This window comes from Apodemus sylvaticus, chromosome 16 (assembly GCF_947179515.1).
Source record: "Apodemus sylvaticus chromosome 16, mApoSyl1.1, whole genome shotgun sequence".
NCBI lineage: Eukaryota > Metazoa > Chordata > Mammalia > Rodentia > Muridae > Apodemus > Apodemus sylvaticus.
This window is the reverse complement of record NC_067487.1, coordinates 88,050,841-88,067,853: the sequence shown is the minus strand read 5'-3', so window position 1 is coordinate 88,067,853 and position 17,013 is coordinate 88,050,841. Positions and strand designations below refer to the sequence as shown.

Genomic DNA, 17,013 nt, shown 5'->3' with positions numbered 1-17,013 from the left:
TCTAGGAGCTGGGAGTGACAGTCCTCTTCCACAGGCCTCAGCCCCTCCCATCTGAAAAGTAGCAATAGGACCTTCGTTGCCAGCTCATCAGAATAATTGTAGAAGATATGGCCTGACAATGGGCTGTGATTAGATCTAGGGCAGGAAACCACTTTGCTTTCCCCCAGCGTGACTCCAGGGAAATTGGACTTGAGAGTTTAAATTGGACACAGAAACCTTGGAGTCAGGCTCAGGGATTATCATCACTTTGGTGCATCCTGTATCCCAGCTGTTCCTACTTTGCCCGGCAGGAAATTCCAAGCCCTACATCCCTTTGCTTCCTTCCTTGGTTAACATCCAGCAGCCTTGCTGTCTATTGTAATGCTAAGCATGGGACCCCAAGACCTGGAGTCTGCATGTAGACCTGTGACCCCCCTCCCCCGGTTAGTTCTGGTTGGTAAATAAAGATAGCCAAAAGCTAGGCAGAGGACACATAGGTGGGGTTGAGGTTTCCCCAGAGTTGGAGGAAGAAGCACAGGGGAGAAGGTTCAGGAGGAGGAGGGTGAAACCACCATGGGTGAGGAGTCAAGAAAACACGGCCCTGCGGGCTGGCAGATTGGAGTTAAGAGCAGCCCAGATAAATCATAGTAATAACTTGGGCTTATCGATAGGAAAGTAGATTCTCATAGCATAGAGAATAGAGATCTGCCCAGCTCTTGTGCTGTTTAAGGCTTATTGTAAATAAAAAGATAGTGTGTGTCTTTTTTCCCAGGAACTAAATGGTCTAAGGTGGGGTAGAAACCTCAGGCTGGGATTAAAAATTACCACAACATCCACAATAAGCACCAGGATGGAGTTCACTGTATCAGAGCAGAGCTCTCTCCCATTCCCTCCCAGAACATACTGGCCAAGTCCCTTGGGTTTCCAAGATAAAACTGAGGCCTGAAACCCACTCCTTTTGTCCACAAAGGCAAGAGAACCACAAAAGAATCCCATTGCTTTCTCTTTGGCTCAGCTTGTTAATACACAGACGAAATTTCTCATGGCCACAGAAAAAGGATTCTCTCTCAGTGTTTCAGTTGTGACTTTTTAATAGAAGTTGGTTTGAGTACAGGTATTTGAGTTCCTCAATTAATTTCCATCTAAATGAGTTTTTTTCCCAGAGAGAACTAGTGCTTTAGATCCATTTGGACTTAATTTGTATGACAGAAGCCTCTGTTTCTGTGGTTCCAATTCTTCTGGTAAGTCTAGCACTCATTACCTGGGTGATAATTCCCCACCACAGACAGCAGCACCCAGAACTGAGAGGTGGATGGATTTCTAATAGCAACTCAGCAAGAGAGCTGGTCCCCCTCACTTGCCAATACCACTCAATAAATAGGAAATAATAAATTATTAAGTAAGCCATGTTCCGAGGTCAGGCTCACATCATGGTATCTACAGTGCAAAATTGACAACCTCCGAGAAAAAGAAAAGAACAAACCCACAAAAATCAAAACAGATGAATCATGAATGAAACAAAACAAACCAAAAGCTAAAAGTCAAAAAGCCAAAAAACAACAAAAACCAAAAAAACAATAACAACAAAACAAATAAAAACCAAATACACAAACAAAAATAAAAATTCAGTACAGAGGGAGGGTGACCATGGTGTCACTGTCATTGGCTCATCGGTGCAGAACAGAGAAGGTGTAGTGTTCTTTAAAGTGTTGTCTGATGATGTTGCATTTGGCCAGAGTGTCTCTGGTGGGCTGGCTAGCGGAAGGGGGCATGGGTCCTACATATATCACCAAATCAATTTTCTACTCAGCGGAGGGAAAACCAGGGTGGGACACAGACACTCATGAGACTGTGCATAATATACACAGAAGAGGATGAGGGCAGGGGACTCTAGCACAGGACTGAGGGTGCGGCGCTCAATAGAATCTTTGTCTAATGTGCATGAGGTCTTAGGTTCTACCCTCAGCACCACAGAAAAAGAAAAATGCAGCAGCAAAAAACAAAAAAAAACAAAACAAAAAAACAAAAAAAACCAAAAAAACAAAAAAACAAAAAATAAAAAAACAAAAACAAAAACAAAAACAAAGCAAAACAAAAAAGGTCTCCAGGTCTTAGATTCCAGTGTGAGCTTAGAAGTGACCTTTTTTTTTGGGGGGGGGGGGAGGGACATCTGACTGTCCTTCCATCTGCCTTTTATTGTCTAGTTTCAGAAGTAGCTTGGTGCTGTCCCTAATGGAACAGCTGCTGATCATAGCAAAAGGAGGTTTGATTTGGGGTTGTGGGTCCCCCGACCCCCACCCCCAGGATGGTCCCCTGCCCTATTATCAGAACAGTGTTTGTCAACTGCGGACAAAGCAGGACAGCTTTCTGATCACAAAAGCTAGGAGTGAAGGAGAACCAGGTAGGGGTAATTTACACGAGACCAACCAGTTCTGCTCATAGGAAGGAATAGATCCCTTCCAGTAATATGGAGATGAGCACGATGTCTTCCCTGGGTTAGCCCTTCCCTACTATTATCTCCCAGTGGATGTGCAAGCATCAGTCAAACATCATCAGAATGATACTTTGTCTCCAAGAGCCATGCTAGTATCAAACTATTCTTACCCACATAGTTCCCCAAGCACAGGGAGTGTCTCTGGCCAAGACATGGCACTTCTGACACTAGGCAGTCATTCAGGGAATTCTTCGCAGCTCTTTTAAATTTGTGTAGCTTTACATGCTAATGTTAGGCTCCAACCCTGAACAGAAAACCAGGAGCTCTGTGGCTGACTTCATCTTTCTGACACCTCTGTGATAGCAATGGTACAGCGGGTGTATATGGGGTGGAGGCCCAGTGAGGTTTGGACCTGGGTCAGTCCCAGGATATTCAGGGCTTAGAGCATTCATGAAAAAGACCAAGATGCCTCTGGCCCCACCCACTGCAGCCATAGCAACAGGATTTTTTTTTAAAGGTACACAAATAATTTAGAAGATCCCACCAAATACACGAATGACCACGTATCAAGGTACACAATCTCTCTGAATAAATACATAAATAAATAATTAAATACTGCTAACGGTGAGGGAAGAGAGCTCATCACATAAATAATAAATAAATAAAAATAAATAGATCGAGGGACGGATTAACCCCGGCCTCTAGGAGATATCCTGTAAGCAGTGGGTGACTGGAACAGAGTCGTCTGTCGTCACATGTCTTGGGCAGGCCCAAACTTTTGAATCATAGATCATAGCTTTCCACAGGTGGCCCTCTCCATCCGCCCCGGTGAGCCTCAAGATGGTGCTGGTAGAGAGGCTCCTAGCAGCTTGGCAAAGGAATAGAAGTCCCTGTATCCCATGCCACCATCCCAGGAAATCATGGAGGCCAGGAGCCAGGAACATTTAGTATCTGTCTCCCGGGAGATGGTCTGAAGGGCAGGTAGTAAAGGAGACTGCAGAGTACATAGCTTTCTGCCGAGCTGTAGCTCAGGCTCCGGTTCCGACTGCGGCTCCTGAAGCCCAGGCTGAGACTGCTGGAGCTGGAACTGCGGCTGGTCCGCGTCCTGCTCAGGGTCTGGCTATGGCTGCTGTGGCTCCGACTGGGACTCAAGCTCCGGGAGTAACTGCGGCAGGCAGAGCGGCGGCTGCTGCTGGTGCTGCTGCTGCTGTACCAGGAGGAGGCGCTGCTGAGACTGCTGGAGGAGGAGGGGCTGGGTCGGTAGTAGGGGATGGGGCATTTGCGGGCACTGGAGAGAGATCAGAGATAGGAAGTGTGAGGTTCAATGAGGCTCAGGGAGCCCCAGTGCGGTTTCAGGGAAAACAATATCCTTCTATCCCCCAGTCTCTTAGTGAGAAAAAGCAAACCAGAAAAAACCCAACAAAACAAACAAAAGCCATCACCCCACCCCTGTAGTTCTGAGACTAGTAAAGGCCTAGCTATTTCCTGCTGTATCCTGCTGGGCAGTGGTGGCATGCCTTTATTCCCAGCACTTGGGAGGCAGAGGCAGGTGGATTTCTGATTTCAAGGTTAGCCTTGTCTACAGAGTGAGTTCCAGGACAGCCAGGGCTACACAGAGAAACCCTGTCTCAAAACCAAAAACCAGACCAAACCAAACCAAACCAAACCAAACCAAACCAAAACAAAACAAAACAAAACAACCCCCCCCCCAACCAAAACAAAACCAAAAAAAAATCCTGCTGAAGCTGGAAAAAGGGATAATGTCACTTAAGAAAAAAAAAATCAACAAATCAAATCAGGTTTGGGGCTCAGAGTTCCCAGCTAGCAACAGTGTCTGCCTTGCCACTTTAATTGAAGTTTTTGCTTTGCTATTTTTACTTTTACTAGAACCTTCTATTCCTAGTAGGTTCTGTTTCTAGGCAGGAGAGGCTGGTTTTCCACTTACTGTAGTATATCATTTCTTTTTCAAAACAAGTGCATGGTGTGTGTGTGTGTGTGTGTGTGTGTGTGTGTGTGTGTGTGTATAAGGGGCGGGAGGTCTGTGAAAAAGAACACACTGATTTTTAAGAAAATGAACTACATCCTTGATCAGTTAGCCAGCGGCATTGGTGACCAGCCTCCAAGATGCCAATGGATGCCCAGATGTTGGGAAGAGAGCACTGTAGGCTGAGCAGGCAACTCCATCTGTCACTCTGGGCCCCCTGTTTTTATTCTGCCTCCTGGTCCTCTCCAGGAAGGATACAGTGTGCTTCCATGATACCTGCTGGTCTCTGGGGTGAGTGGAGATGTCTAGAAAGATATCCCTATCTGGGGGGAGGGGGCAACATCCAGCCAATCCAGCTTTCAAAGCCTGAGAAATTCAATTTCTCTCACAGCCTTTGCCCGCTCTCTGCCAACTGCACTTCTCCTCAGAGACCTTAGCTGTCACAGGTCACACTTCCACCACTTCTGACCACTGAGTCAATAATGTTAGAACACAGTGTGTCCCAAGTTTAAATTTACAAAGCAAGGTCACCTCTTCCCTTTCATCTCCTCCACATGACACTCTTGGGAGTGATATCTTGTTTTGTGGGCAAGAATCAGCCTAAGGAGAGGAAAAGTCTCTAGCCGCCCCACCCCAGAACCAGGTCTTAACTCAAAAGTTTACTCGCCACAGCACCATTTAAGCAACCTTGGAAATCTCAGGAATATTATGTGCATTCTCTGAACTTAGTTAAAGGTGTGATCACAAATAGTTTAATTTTAACCTGGCATCTGAGTATTCTAGGGTATAGGACAAGGCCAGGTTGTACTACCAGGCAAATGCCCTGCCCTGTGGGAACAAACACCCCCTAGCTACGTACTATTCCTCATTTTGGCCCATTGTCTTCCAGGACAAGCTCGGTCCACATGCTATCCGGGTCCCTGCCTCACTGCTAGCCTAGCTTGATAAGATTCCGTGCTAGGGAAGGCTTTGAACCAAATATCATCATTTTAGGGGTTGGAAGAGGCATTCTGGACCCCGCGAATCCTTAAGTCCAGTTTCAGGGAGGCAAAAGAAGACTTAGTCAGGCCATCGTCCATATGTATGTGGCAGTGGGGAGAAGTCTGGAAGCAGGTAATGCCCGCTCTTGGGTCTCACCTGGTTATCCTCCTGGCCTCCAGGTGGCTTGGGGAGTCTCTTCGGTGCTTCCTCATGGGCGAGTAGGACCGTCGCCTCCTGCGTGCCCGTTCTCGGGGCTGTGGTTCCTTCTCACCATACTTTGGGTCTCGTTCCCTGAAGGGGTACAACAGCGGGCGCGGGGAGGGAAGGGGGAGGAGATGTTGCTAGGTAACTAGGGCTGGAGTGGCTTTTCTACAGGTACACGCTGTGTGAGACGCTTAGCTGTGTTCACTGAGGCTAGGCTTTGTCAGGGGCCCCAAACAAGACAGGAAAGGGAAGATGACCCACTCTGGGAAGAATCTGCTTCCGTGAGCACCATGGGAAGCAGGTATGGGGTGAGCTGGGCATGAGCCAGAGTAGTGGCCTCTGTGAATGCACACGCGCACATGCGCGCGTGTGCGTGTGCCCCTTAGCAGAGGCACAAATATTAGTGGGTGAGGAGGAACATATCAGAAGGCCCTGGGGTGGGCAAGAGTCGGGGCTATGAACATGGGGGCAAGAGATTGCAGCAAGTCAAGCAAGGTCGAGCACCCGGATGCGAAAGGTTAGTAGAATAAGGGACACATTGAGGCCTTGTTGCCACTCTTGATTGGACAAAAAGGATTGCAAGAATTCCTGTCCCTACTTTTGTAGGGTTAGGGCTTGGGATATTGGTACAGAAAGGCAAGGTCAAAGGAGAAGGCTCAGGAAGGGGAGGGGCGGGATCCGCCCTGGGGGTGGGGTGGGGTGATACCTGCTGGGGCTGTATCAGGAGTAGCTGGGACTTCGACGAGACCTGGAGCTTCTGCCAGGTGGGCTCCGCTTGCCAGACTTGGACGAATAGCTGGGGAAGCGGGAGTAGGACCTGGGGAAGACAGAAGAGCCCCTGAGCAGCCTGCAGCCTGTTAGGGGTGGGACAGCGGCTAAGGCTCTGTGTACCCGGTCCCCAGGTGGCGCTCTTTGTCTTTGCGCAAGTCTCATAAAGGAACCTGTCCCTTTACCAGAGGATGAAATCTCCTCCTTTTTGAGTGATTGATAATAATATGGACAATACCCTGTTATTTAGTGAACGCTTATTGTCCTGGGCACTTTTTGTCTGTATAATCTTGGGTAGGTAATTCCACTACTCTAGGCTTCTGTTTTCTCATCTGCAAAATGGAGTAATAGTATCAACCCTACAAAGTTGGTTGTAAATCTAAATTAGAATAAATCAGTTCTCTGTCTGTCTCTATCTATCTATCTATCTATCTATCTATCTATCTATCTATCTATCTATCTATCTACCTACCTATCTAATTAGCCAATACATTGGAAATATTATGACTGTTATACATTTTATTATGTGCATGCCAGGCATTGAACTCACTTATTATTAATGAACTCATGCATGCATCTCACTTATTATTAACTTCATATTATGGATGGAGAAACAAAGGCAGGGAGAGGTGATGTAATTTGATCAGGGTCACACAGCTAGTCGACACATGAATCCAAGAGTTTCTGGCTGCAAAATGATTTGCCTTGGGCAAATTACAGTAGCCCCTCCTCTCTTGTCCACAGCCTTGCTTCTTCTGTGGCTTCATGAATAGTTTGGAAAAAAATAAAGAAGTGGAAAATTCTAGAAACATGTAATTCACAAGTTTTACATTTCAGATCATTCTGAGGTGTATGGTTAGGAAATAGATTGTTTCCTTGTGCAGAGTATCCACAGTGTGTGGACTACTTGCCTGTTACTAAGTAGCCTTCTTGTGGTCAGATCTACCATCACTGCATTATTTGTGTGCCAGCAATAGCTACTTACTAATGGTTCACAAAAGTGAGCAGAGATGCTAATTACTCCTACATGTCAGAAAGATGCAGGGACATGCTTGCCCTAAGAAGAGAGGATAAGCATCCCCCATTCAGGAAAACAATTGGATGCAGAGGGTATTGAGACCGTGGTAAGAACTGAGGTCTCCAGGCAACTGAATAAGAGCAGAACCCAGGTTAATTTGGCTATGATAACCTTGAATTGAACACATTCCCATCATAGTGCAAGATAGGTACTTAGTTACAAAAGGAGATGGGTAATGCCATTGTGGGGGTTGGCACTGATGCAGGAGTTGGCTATAGGCGTCTGTCGGTCCATTGAGAATAAGGACTATATCTCCTGCGGACAGGAGAGAAAGAGCAATTCTTCATGATGCATCTCAGCTACTCATTCTGTGGTCCAAGCTCTACCTCTCTCACAACTGACTTCCCACTCTTAGGAAATATTACGGAGGAAGGAACGACTCATTCCTATCAAGTATGGTGGTGCCCCCATCTCCTGGAAAAGTGTCCTGCAGGTTTGCTCTTTGCACACACACATTGAGGAATCTTACAGAAAAAAAATGCAAGTGCTGGTTTTGAAATAACCAAGGAAGCAACTGCATTGTGATTATATAGTTGTCGAAGAGGAACAGCCAGCTTGCTGTCTGGGGGTTTCTGTTTAAAGAGGGAAGTTGGGACCAAGGAGGCATGGGGGTTGTATTTGATGGGGTGTTCCAGTTCCTGAGATCTTGTGTCTGACTGTTCCATGACATAGTTATTCCATATAAGGTAACCAAGCAATACCAATGACTGTTGAAATTGGGGGGTGAGAATATAAAACCAGCTGTAGTTCTCTCTCTCTCTCTCTCTCTCTCTCTCTCTCTCTCTCTCTCTCTCTCTCTCTCTCTCTCTCTCTCTTCCCTTGTCACTACCATGTGTACAAGCAGATAGACTTGCTGGTTGATAAGAGACAACAGAGTGCAGAGACAACTAATCACTGGATGACTTTAAATCCCCAGCCCCCCAGCCAACCCACCATCTGGTCAAAAAACACACGAGGGGAGGGGGCTGACAACTGAGCCAGCCTGCTGAGCCCAGCACAAATCGCTAATCCACAGAGTTACAGCAACTAAGTAAACTCATTTTTATTTGAAGGATGGTGTTGGTTACTTTTTCACACAGCACGAGTTAATTGATGCTTAACTCCTCCTCATGCCAAGGGAAACAATAACAAGGAAAGTTCCTTGTGTTCTAAGGGCTTCTGCCCCTGGGAGGAGCCACGGGGCTGAGCCAAGCATTCTTATTCTTTTTATTGCCACAGAAGGAAGCAGGATCTCAGAGACCTTGGCTTAACCAAGGCTGTCAGTAGTAATGGCTGGAGCAGGTATTCAAAGTCAAGTCCATGGTGTATGTGTGTGTGTGTGTGTGTGTGTGTGTGTGTGTGTGTCAGGGTTGGGCATCTCTAGTTACCAAAACTCCCTGCTGAAGAAGAAGATACAGTGGATCAAATGTCAAAGACACACCCACCTTTTTTCGGAGGAGGTGGACCCGCTCCGCGCTCCGAGTGTAACTGGGGGGGAGGCTCTGGGGTTTGGGGACCTGGATGAGGGACTGGAGGATCGAGTGCTGGTGTAGGAGGAGCTACGAGAGCACTCTTTGATAGGGGAGCTCTGGGCTGTGGATGGGACCAAACTAGACTTCACCTCTGCACACTGGAGACATGGAGACTGAAGTCCTCTGCAGGAAGAAACACAGCTGTCATCACCCTGCTTACTCTGCCTTACTCCGACCTGATGCTCCCTCCCCCACATCTGCCCAGGCCACAGTTTCCTCTGTTCCTCTTTCCACCTTCCCTCCTTTCAGTGACTGATGGCCTGCCAGGTGTCTGAATTTAGAAGAGCAGAGGTAGAGAAGCCCTCACAGGTAGACGGATGTTTAGTACAGTTCTGTCTCCCCCAGGTAAGGGAGACATATCATGACCTGGGGCTGATTCAGAGCATCCCAGGCAGCCTTCCTGGGCACAGTGTTAATTAAGTGACATCAAATGTGCGGTGAGAGATCCCCCACTCCCTTGCCCTTGTCCAGTCATTCTGCTTGCATGAATGAGAAAGCCCTGGCTGGGTGCTCCTGGGTTTTTAGCACCTCTCTAACACTTTGTAATCTCCCCAAGATAAAGGAACAGGCCTTGGGGTCAGGGCCTCGAGAAGGGAACTGTAACTGACCAGAGTTAAAGACAGAGTTAGTGAGTTAATCATATCATCAGAGGTGCTTTCTATTTAGGAGCTTTTGTGTTTCAGAAAGTGATACACATTTCAATACAGAAAAGACATGATATGATTACAATAAATGAACCAGTGTGAATATAGTTGTTTTTTTTTTTAATCAAGAAAGTGACCCGTGATTAGCTTAAGTTTGGGCAACTTTGACGTAGCCCGTTTTGCAAATGGAGAGATTGAGAGCCCCGCCCCCCCAAACAGATAGAAGCTTGTTCATAATCAGACAAGGGGTAGGGGGCTTTGCCTTACAGTCTCTCTTGTCTCGGGATTTACTGGACTCCTTCCAAGGTCCTTACTCGGGCATGCTCATTTCAAGATGCACAAGAGTCAACTTCAGATTGCATTGATAGAGCTTTCTAGATTCGTGACGACCTCTGTTCACCTCTTGTCTTGGCTCTTGACCCAACAGACTGTTCCCTCCTAAGCAAAATGTCCTCTTCTGTCCTTTATCTCCAGACCTTAGGACAGTGTTGTCACTGTCCTTGTCACCTAGCCATTCCTCTACACGTGATTCTGGTTTGACCTGACCGTGTCTTCTCTGAAAAGCCTTTTAGGACATTCTCTCTACTGCCAGTCTGGGTTGAGGGTGCCCTTTGTGTTGCCATGGTTACTCCTGCCTAGACCTCGTCCCATTTCTATACGACTCCTCTGGTCAGTCATATAATTCCACGTGCCTTTTGCTCTGGATATTGAACTCTTTGGAGAAGGAGTGTGCCCCTCTGTGATACCCTCCACACACAGCTTGTCAAGTGTCACCTTAAAGTCATCCTCTATGTCTTGGATTCGTCACAATCATCATTTTGTTTAATCCTCCCAAGAGCTGCAGAGCTGTCCCTCCTTTTATGGCTGATTTACTGAGGTGGCTCCGAAGGACTGGTGACTTGCTCAAGGTCACTCACAGTTCCAAACTTGGATCTGTCTGGCGGCACAGCCACACGCCCATCACCACTACAATCCCTTTGCCTCTGTGTCTGTGCTGCCCTTGGTTTCCGCTCTTATCTCTTCCACTTAGCCCATATTTATTGAGCCCTTTGTCCAGAGCTGGCAGGGCATAAATACCCATAATTTCACCATCATTTACATTCTGCCGTGAAAGGCTGCTTCTAAATTATTTAATTGGGCTGTCCATGTATATCAAAATTAAGCAGGTAACGGCTATATATCTCTTGGACTTGGAATCTAGTTTTAAAGAGAGGGGTCTGCATTTGAATGCCGCTACTGTTGCTTATTAACTAAATTTAAGTCTGCGGGTCTGTGCCTCAATTTCACTACCACTTCACAGAAAGATTTTAATAGTGATATAGACATAAAGTTGTGGAGACACTAACAGGACCTGAGGAAGGCTGTTCATGAGAAGCATTTTTAACAGTGTCTAGCATGTTATCCAGCTCAATAAATGTTAATGGCTGTACTGGCTGGTTTTGTGTGCCAACTTGACACAGGCTAGAGTTATCACAGAGAAAGGAACTTCAGTTGGGGAAGCACCTCCATGAGATCTAGCTGTAAGGCATTTTCTCAATTAGTGATCAAGGGGGGGGAGGGCCCCTTGTGGGTGGTGCCATCCCTGGGCTGGTAGTCTTGGGTTCTGTAACAAACTAAGCTGAGCAAGCCAGGGGAAGCAAGCCAGTAAGGAACATCCCTCCATGGTCTCTGCACCAGCTCCTGTTGCCTGACCTGCTTGAGTTCTAGTCCTGACTTCCTTTGGTGATGAACAGCAATGTGGAAGTGTAAGTTGAATAAACCCTTTGCTCCCCTACTTGTTTCATGGTCATGATGTTTGTACAGGAATAGAAACCCAGACTAATCAATGGCTTTTAAATTAATCAATACTAATATCATTGTTATTGCTATTACCGCTTAAGTAGCATGTGGCCAACATTTAGAAGACTTGAATCACTTAGAACAAAGGTGGACTTGGAGCCCCAGCTGAAGGAGAGCCCCAGTGCTTCTCTGGGTAGAGTATGCTAGCAGACTTTCCCCACATGGGTATCTGCCTAGTAAATTATAAACCCGGGACAGGGGCCTGCCATTTTTACCAAGCCCAGTGCTGCTGTAAGGGTGTGCCTGGTAAGAAGTTGAGGCGTTGGCAACTGAACGGATGGTGCGGACTACACAATTACTCCTGTGAGAGCACATGGAGTCCTTAACGCTATGATTCACTTATTTTTTCCAGACTCTCTTCATGTGCCTGGGCATGTGTGCAACATGTGCACACGTGTATAATATGTGCACACGTGTGCATGGATATGGGTGTGTGTGCGTGCGTGCACACACGTGTATGCTAACTGATGCCAGGGATCATTCTCCATACTCCCCTCTTCTCTGAGGCAGGGTCTCTCGGTTAACTCCAGAGCTGGCTGACAGGACTCTGCTCACTAGGCTGCTTGCCCCAGGGAACCCTGGGCTCTGCACCCTGAGGATACAAGACAGGCCTTCGAGCCCACCTGGCATTTACATCTGCTTGCTTGGCGAGCATTATAATCATCGAACTATTGCCCCAGGTGCCATTTGCTGTGATTGCTTGGGCGACAGAGCAGTTGGTGAAGAAGGGATGGCCCTGCCGTTGGCTTCTGAACAAACACGAAGCTGCTTTTTCTGAAGGAAAAACACAGGCAGCAAGCACAGCACCCAACAAAAAGGCCCGAACTTCACAGTGGCAGGAGGTGTGTTGTCGTGAATAAACTATGTTGGAGCATGTTAAAATTCAGCCTTGCTTCCAGGGGCTCATCCCCTGTACCCAACATCCCTCCCCAAAGGGGTCCACGTGTTAGGACTGAGGAGCCAGCATCTTACATCAGCATCCAAAGCCCACCCCGGCCCTTGGAGTTATACATCCTATGACTTAGGGTGAATCCCTGAACGGTAACTCATCATGACTATGTCATGTGTTATAGTTTCATGGCCCTAAAAATGTCATGTTCTAACAGTCATCTCCCACCCCCCAACCATGCACAACAATATTTCATATGAAAATTCAATATTTTCCACAATTTCTCATAACTGGAGTTGCATGCCTGTGTGCGTGTGTGCGTGCGTGTGTGCGTGTGTGCATGCACGTGCACCCATGTTTAAATGTTTCTTTTGTATACAATGTTAACATGTTCTTCTTCTTCTTCTTCTTTTTTTTAGAGCCAAATAATATTCCAGAGTCCGAGGGGTTGGAGAGATGGTTTAGTATTTGAGGGCACTGACTGCTCTTCTGGAGGACTGGAGTTCAATTCTCAGCACTCACAGAACAGTTCACAACTGTCTGTGACTCCAGTTCCAGGGGATCTGATACCCTCTCCCAGATACATGTAGGCAAAAAACACTGATGCATATAAAATAAAAATAAATCAATTATTAAAAAAGAATTAAAACATATTCTAGAGCCTGGATATACCACAGCTTATTCACAAAGGACTTGGTTGCCTCTAACTTTTAGAAATATGAATATAACTATTATAATCATATATATATATATGCAAGGGCTTTTTGGTGTGAATATGTTTTTAATTTATTCTGGTCAGTATTATGGTATGTTTTTAACTGACAGTGTCTCAAATTTCACATAACTGGAGTGGCACGCCTGTGTGAGTGTGTGTGTGTGTGTGTGTGTGTGTGTATACAGGTGCACGTTTGTGCTATATACATATCACATACATGAATAGAATGTCCTGTCTCCTGCAAATAAAGGAAAGAAAAGGGCACCATACTAAGACAGCGAAATGTTGCCGCTAAGACCCGCCCACCCCAAATACACTGACCTTGACTAGCTGCTCCTGCAGGTAGGAGAGCCTCCTTGTTCTGTGGGGAGGAGGTGGTGAAGGAGTTCCCTGAATCGGAGGTGTTGCCACTGTTGGGGGTCCCGACTCTTGTTCAGATCCCCACCGGGACTCCCTTTCTCCTGGCCCGAGAGCCGAGCTGGTTTTCATGGAGGGCGGCGAGGACGTGTCCTTGCCCGAGTCGTACTCCTATGAGCGCCCTCGGGAGGCGGCGAGCGGGCTGGCCGATTTGCTAAAGAAGTCAGCCGTGGACCCTGACCCAGAGATCTGAAAGCAAAAAGACCGTCGGACACTCCTGAGCTCCCGGGCTGTGTGTCAGTAACCTAGAATGTTAACCATCATGAGTCATGAGTCACTGTATCGAAAGCAAAGAGAGAGGGGAGAGGAGAGACGCCAAAAAACAAAAGCACAAATTCCTGAAAGAATTCCACAGAAATAGGAGATCTCTAGATCTTTTTGTTTTGTTTTGATTTTTTTTTAAACCCCCTGCTAGAAGAACTGGAAGATTTAGGAGTCATGCAGGGAAACGACATGCGATTCAGAGTAAATGAAAGAAAAAAAGGAAATTATACAAAAATGTAGTCTTCACTAAACTCAAACAAAAGAGACAAATTAATAGAAAGGGGAGGGCTGTAGACACCCTTAACCTCAAACAATAAAGAAAGGGGAACGGGGAAGAAAAAGAAGGGGCTACAGGCCTCAAAAATTATAGCTTGGAAATTAAAAAATGCAAAAGGCCAAGGTTTATATTTTAACCAGAACCCTCAGCTAACTCTCTCTCTCTCTCTCTCTCTCTCTCTCTCTCTCTCTCTCTCTCTCTCTCTGTCTCTGTCTCTTAAAAGTTGGCTGAATAAAATCCTGAAGAAATGTCACATGGGTCAAAGAAATAAAGATGAGGTCTCTTTCTTTCTTTCTTTCTTTCTTTCTTTCTTTCTTTCTTCTTTCTTTCTCTTTCTTTCCCTCGTTCTTTCTTTAAAAAAAAAAGTCACAGTCACAAGCTGACAGTTCGGCAGTTTCCAACTAAAGGAGTCAAGAGGGAGGGGCAAAATAAATGTAAAGTCCTTATGGTCTGACAAAAAAACCAAACAAACCAAAAATAATAACAATAATAACCATTAAAAAAAAGAAAAGTCTCTACAGGCATTTGTGCGCGTCCTTCTCCCTCGTAGGAGGCAGCTAAGCACCCTCAGTGGCTTCTAATGAAGTCTCTCGTGTCTTCGCGGATTACATCCACTCACCAAGCAAGGACTCCTCCTTTAGTAGGAAAGGTGTAAGAGAAAGGAAAGAGCGGGCAACGTGAGTCCATCCTCAGAGTCGTAAATGACAAGAAAAAACACACACCTTCCTGCACAACGTCAACTTTCACCCTCACCTCCAGCTTTGGGGCACTCAGTGCTTTGAGCGAGTGGATAGCTGTACCTTGCCACTCCCTTCCTGCCCAGGTTAGATGGGGAAACTTTCGCTGCTTGGGTTCCGGAAGCTACTATAGAGACCTGCCCGTTATTTCTAGAGGACACCGGAAGGGAACTCAATCGTGATGGGGGATTTAGGGGTCGCTCGCTCCGAAGAGAGGCCTCGGAGTCCTGCTTGGGGCCTGGCCTAGGAAGACCGAGGCTTTAGGAGGCTGTGAGCAGTGAGCCCTTGGGAAGGGAATTCTATGCCGAGAATTTGTTTTTCTTCAACATTCAGTCAGGTTAGGCTGTGGCTGAGAGGACACGGTGGGTTTGCTTCTGGCTCCTGGCCGTTTAGTTGCTATGGGCAAGATGTATCCTTGGACTTGACTTTGCTAGTAATATATCTCTATGAGGAGAGAAATGTGTGGGCACTCCCTGGAAACCTCTCTCGGGCTCCTGGGATTCCAGAATTCTCTGTTTAAATGGCTCCCGAGCCTCCTTCTGAGGTTATGTCTCCTCCACAGTTCTGTCTTCCCAGAAGTTACTGTGCCTCAGGTGGATCAATCTGGGGCCAGAATCTGCATGATAATGCTAAGGTGTCCAAGTGCCCTTCTGGGGCCAGTCACACGGTTAGATAGTGACAAGATGGGAAGCCTGTGACCTTGGGATCAGATTCTCTCTCACTGCCATTCTAGTGCAGAGAGACCCTGAGACTCTGCATCCAAAGGTGACTTTCATATCACCTTGAAGACATATTTGCTAACATACTTATTAGGGCATTGTTACTTTATTTATGAGCATTTAGACATCTTGACTAGTATAGATGTCCTATTGTCTGGCCCTGGGCCTTATGTAGTATTTTCCTATTTTAAAAATAGAAATTTACTTTCCCCCAACTTTATCCCTTGTTTCGAAGACCTGCTAGAGAAGGGCCACCTGAGCTTTCCTAAGAAACCATTTCTGCCTTCAGGGGAGATGTGCATACCTGGAACTGATAATCAAAGCGAGAACCCCAACAGTTTGAAATACTAGGTCCTGGGGCTAGGAGGTAGGACTTTCTTTACTGTTCCTCCCAGAAGGCTTTGCGGATGAGCAAGGTAATAGTCTAGCCTTAGTAAATCCTATAGGTACAGTGCAGCCCTGCCTTAAACACATCATATTCACCTGGCTAGTTTTGCCTTGAAGGTGAGACCTCAAAATCAGGTGGCCAGGTAGAATTTTCTGAAGTGAGACCTCTTTTTAATAGAATATACAGGCTCTGTTCCCATTCAGCTCCTGGTAGATCGGATGTCACTTCTTTCCCACCTCTGATGTCCAATAGTTCCACGACCTCTATCACCTCTACCGCGAATGGAAAACCACCATGACGGGGAGCCGGATCTGAGCTTTCTGGCTGGGGTTTGATTCAGGGAAAGGATCAAGGCATTTTTTTTAACCTGAAGTGAATGGTGTGGTTACTAGCATATCAGAAAGGAAGTCAATCTTGGAGGGAACCAGGCTGGCAGAGTTCAACGGCGGTACCTGGGAGTTCAGTGCTGTCTGGTATCTTTTGGCTTGCTCCCTGGGCGCATCTAGACCATTTTTTCCCTCTTTCAGGAACTTTCTCATGGTATCAACTACAATCTAGAAGTGTTTTATTTTCCTGATGTGCTATGGTTCTCTGTGAGGTAAGATGTTGAGCACGTAAGTCTCTCTAGGCTGGTGCATGGATGGAGAAGGGACCTTACCTTCTGCGCATGCTCAGCCCCACAACCCGAGCCCACAGGGATGTTTGTAGAGTCTCTCTCCCTGACCATAACGTAATGCACATATGGCTTTTGTGTTTGACCTGACAGCATTACATAGACTAATGCTTTTCATCACCAGGAAGCAGAGATGAGTGCTTTCATTGGGCAAGAGCGCCAGGGTACACAGGCCCCTCCCACTTGTCGAACAGTCCTATTCCTTTGGTTGACATGAATTACAGCATTCTTTACAGATCTCCTTCACCTACTTCATAAACCAACCCAAAAAAAGTAAATTAAAGATCCTTTAAATCTTTGGTTAATAACTTCTGCGTTCCTTACTGCATGTATATCACAGACCTTGTTGTATACACTCTCAAGGCATTGCATAGTTTCTTTGAGATCACAACTGCAAAGCATTAGTAGGAGCTGTCATCTGAGTTGAGGTATGATAGACATGTATCTACCTATTATTATTTCCCTGAGGATGGGGGAATCAGAGGCCTGTATATACGAACAAAAGAAATGTG

The 17,013-nt window shown here is 46.4% G+C and overlaps 1 pseudogene; it reads right to left on the bottom strand.

Moving 5' to 3' along the window:
• Positions 1-3,331: 3,331 nt before the first annotated feature.
• LOC127666707 (serine/arginine repetitive matrix protein 4-like) lies at positions 3,332-16,555 on the bottom strand (annotated as a pseudogene).
• Between the last annotated feature and the right edge of the window lie 458 nt (positions 16,556-17,013).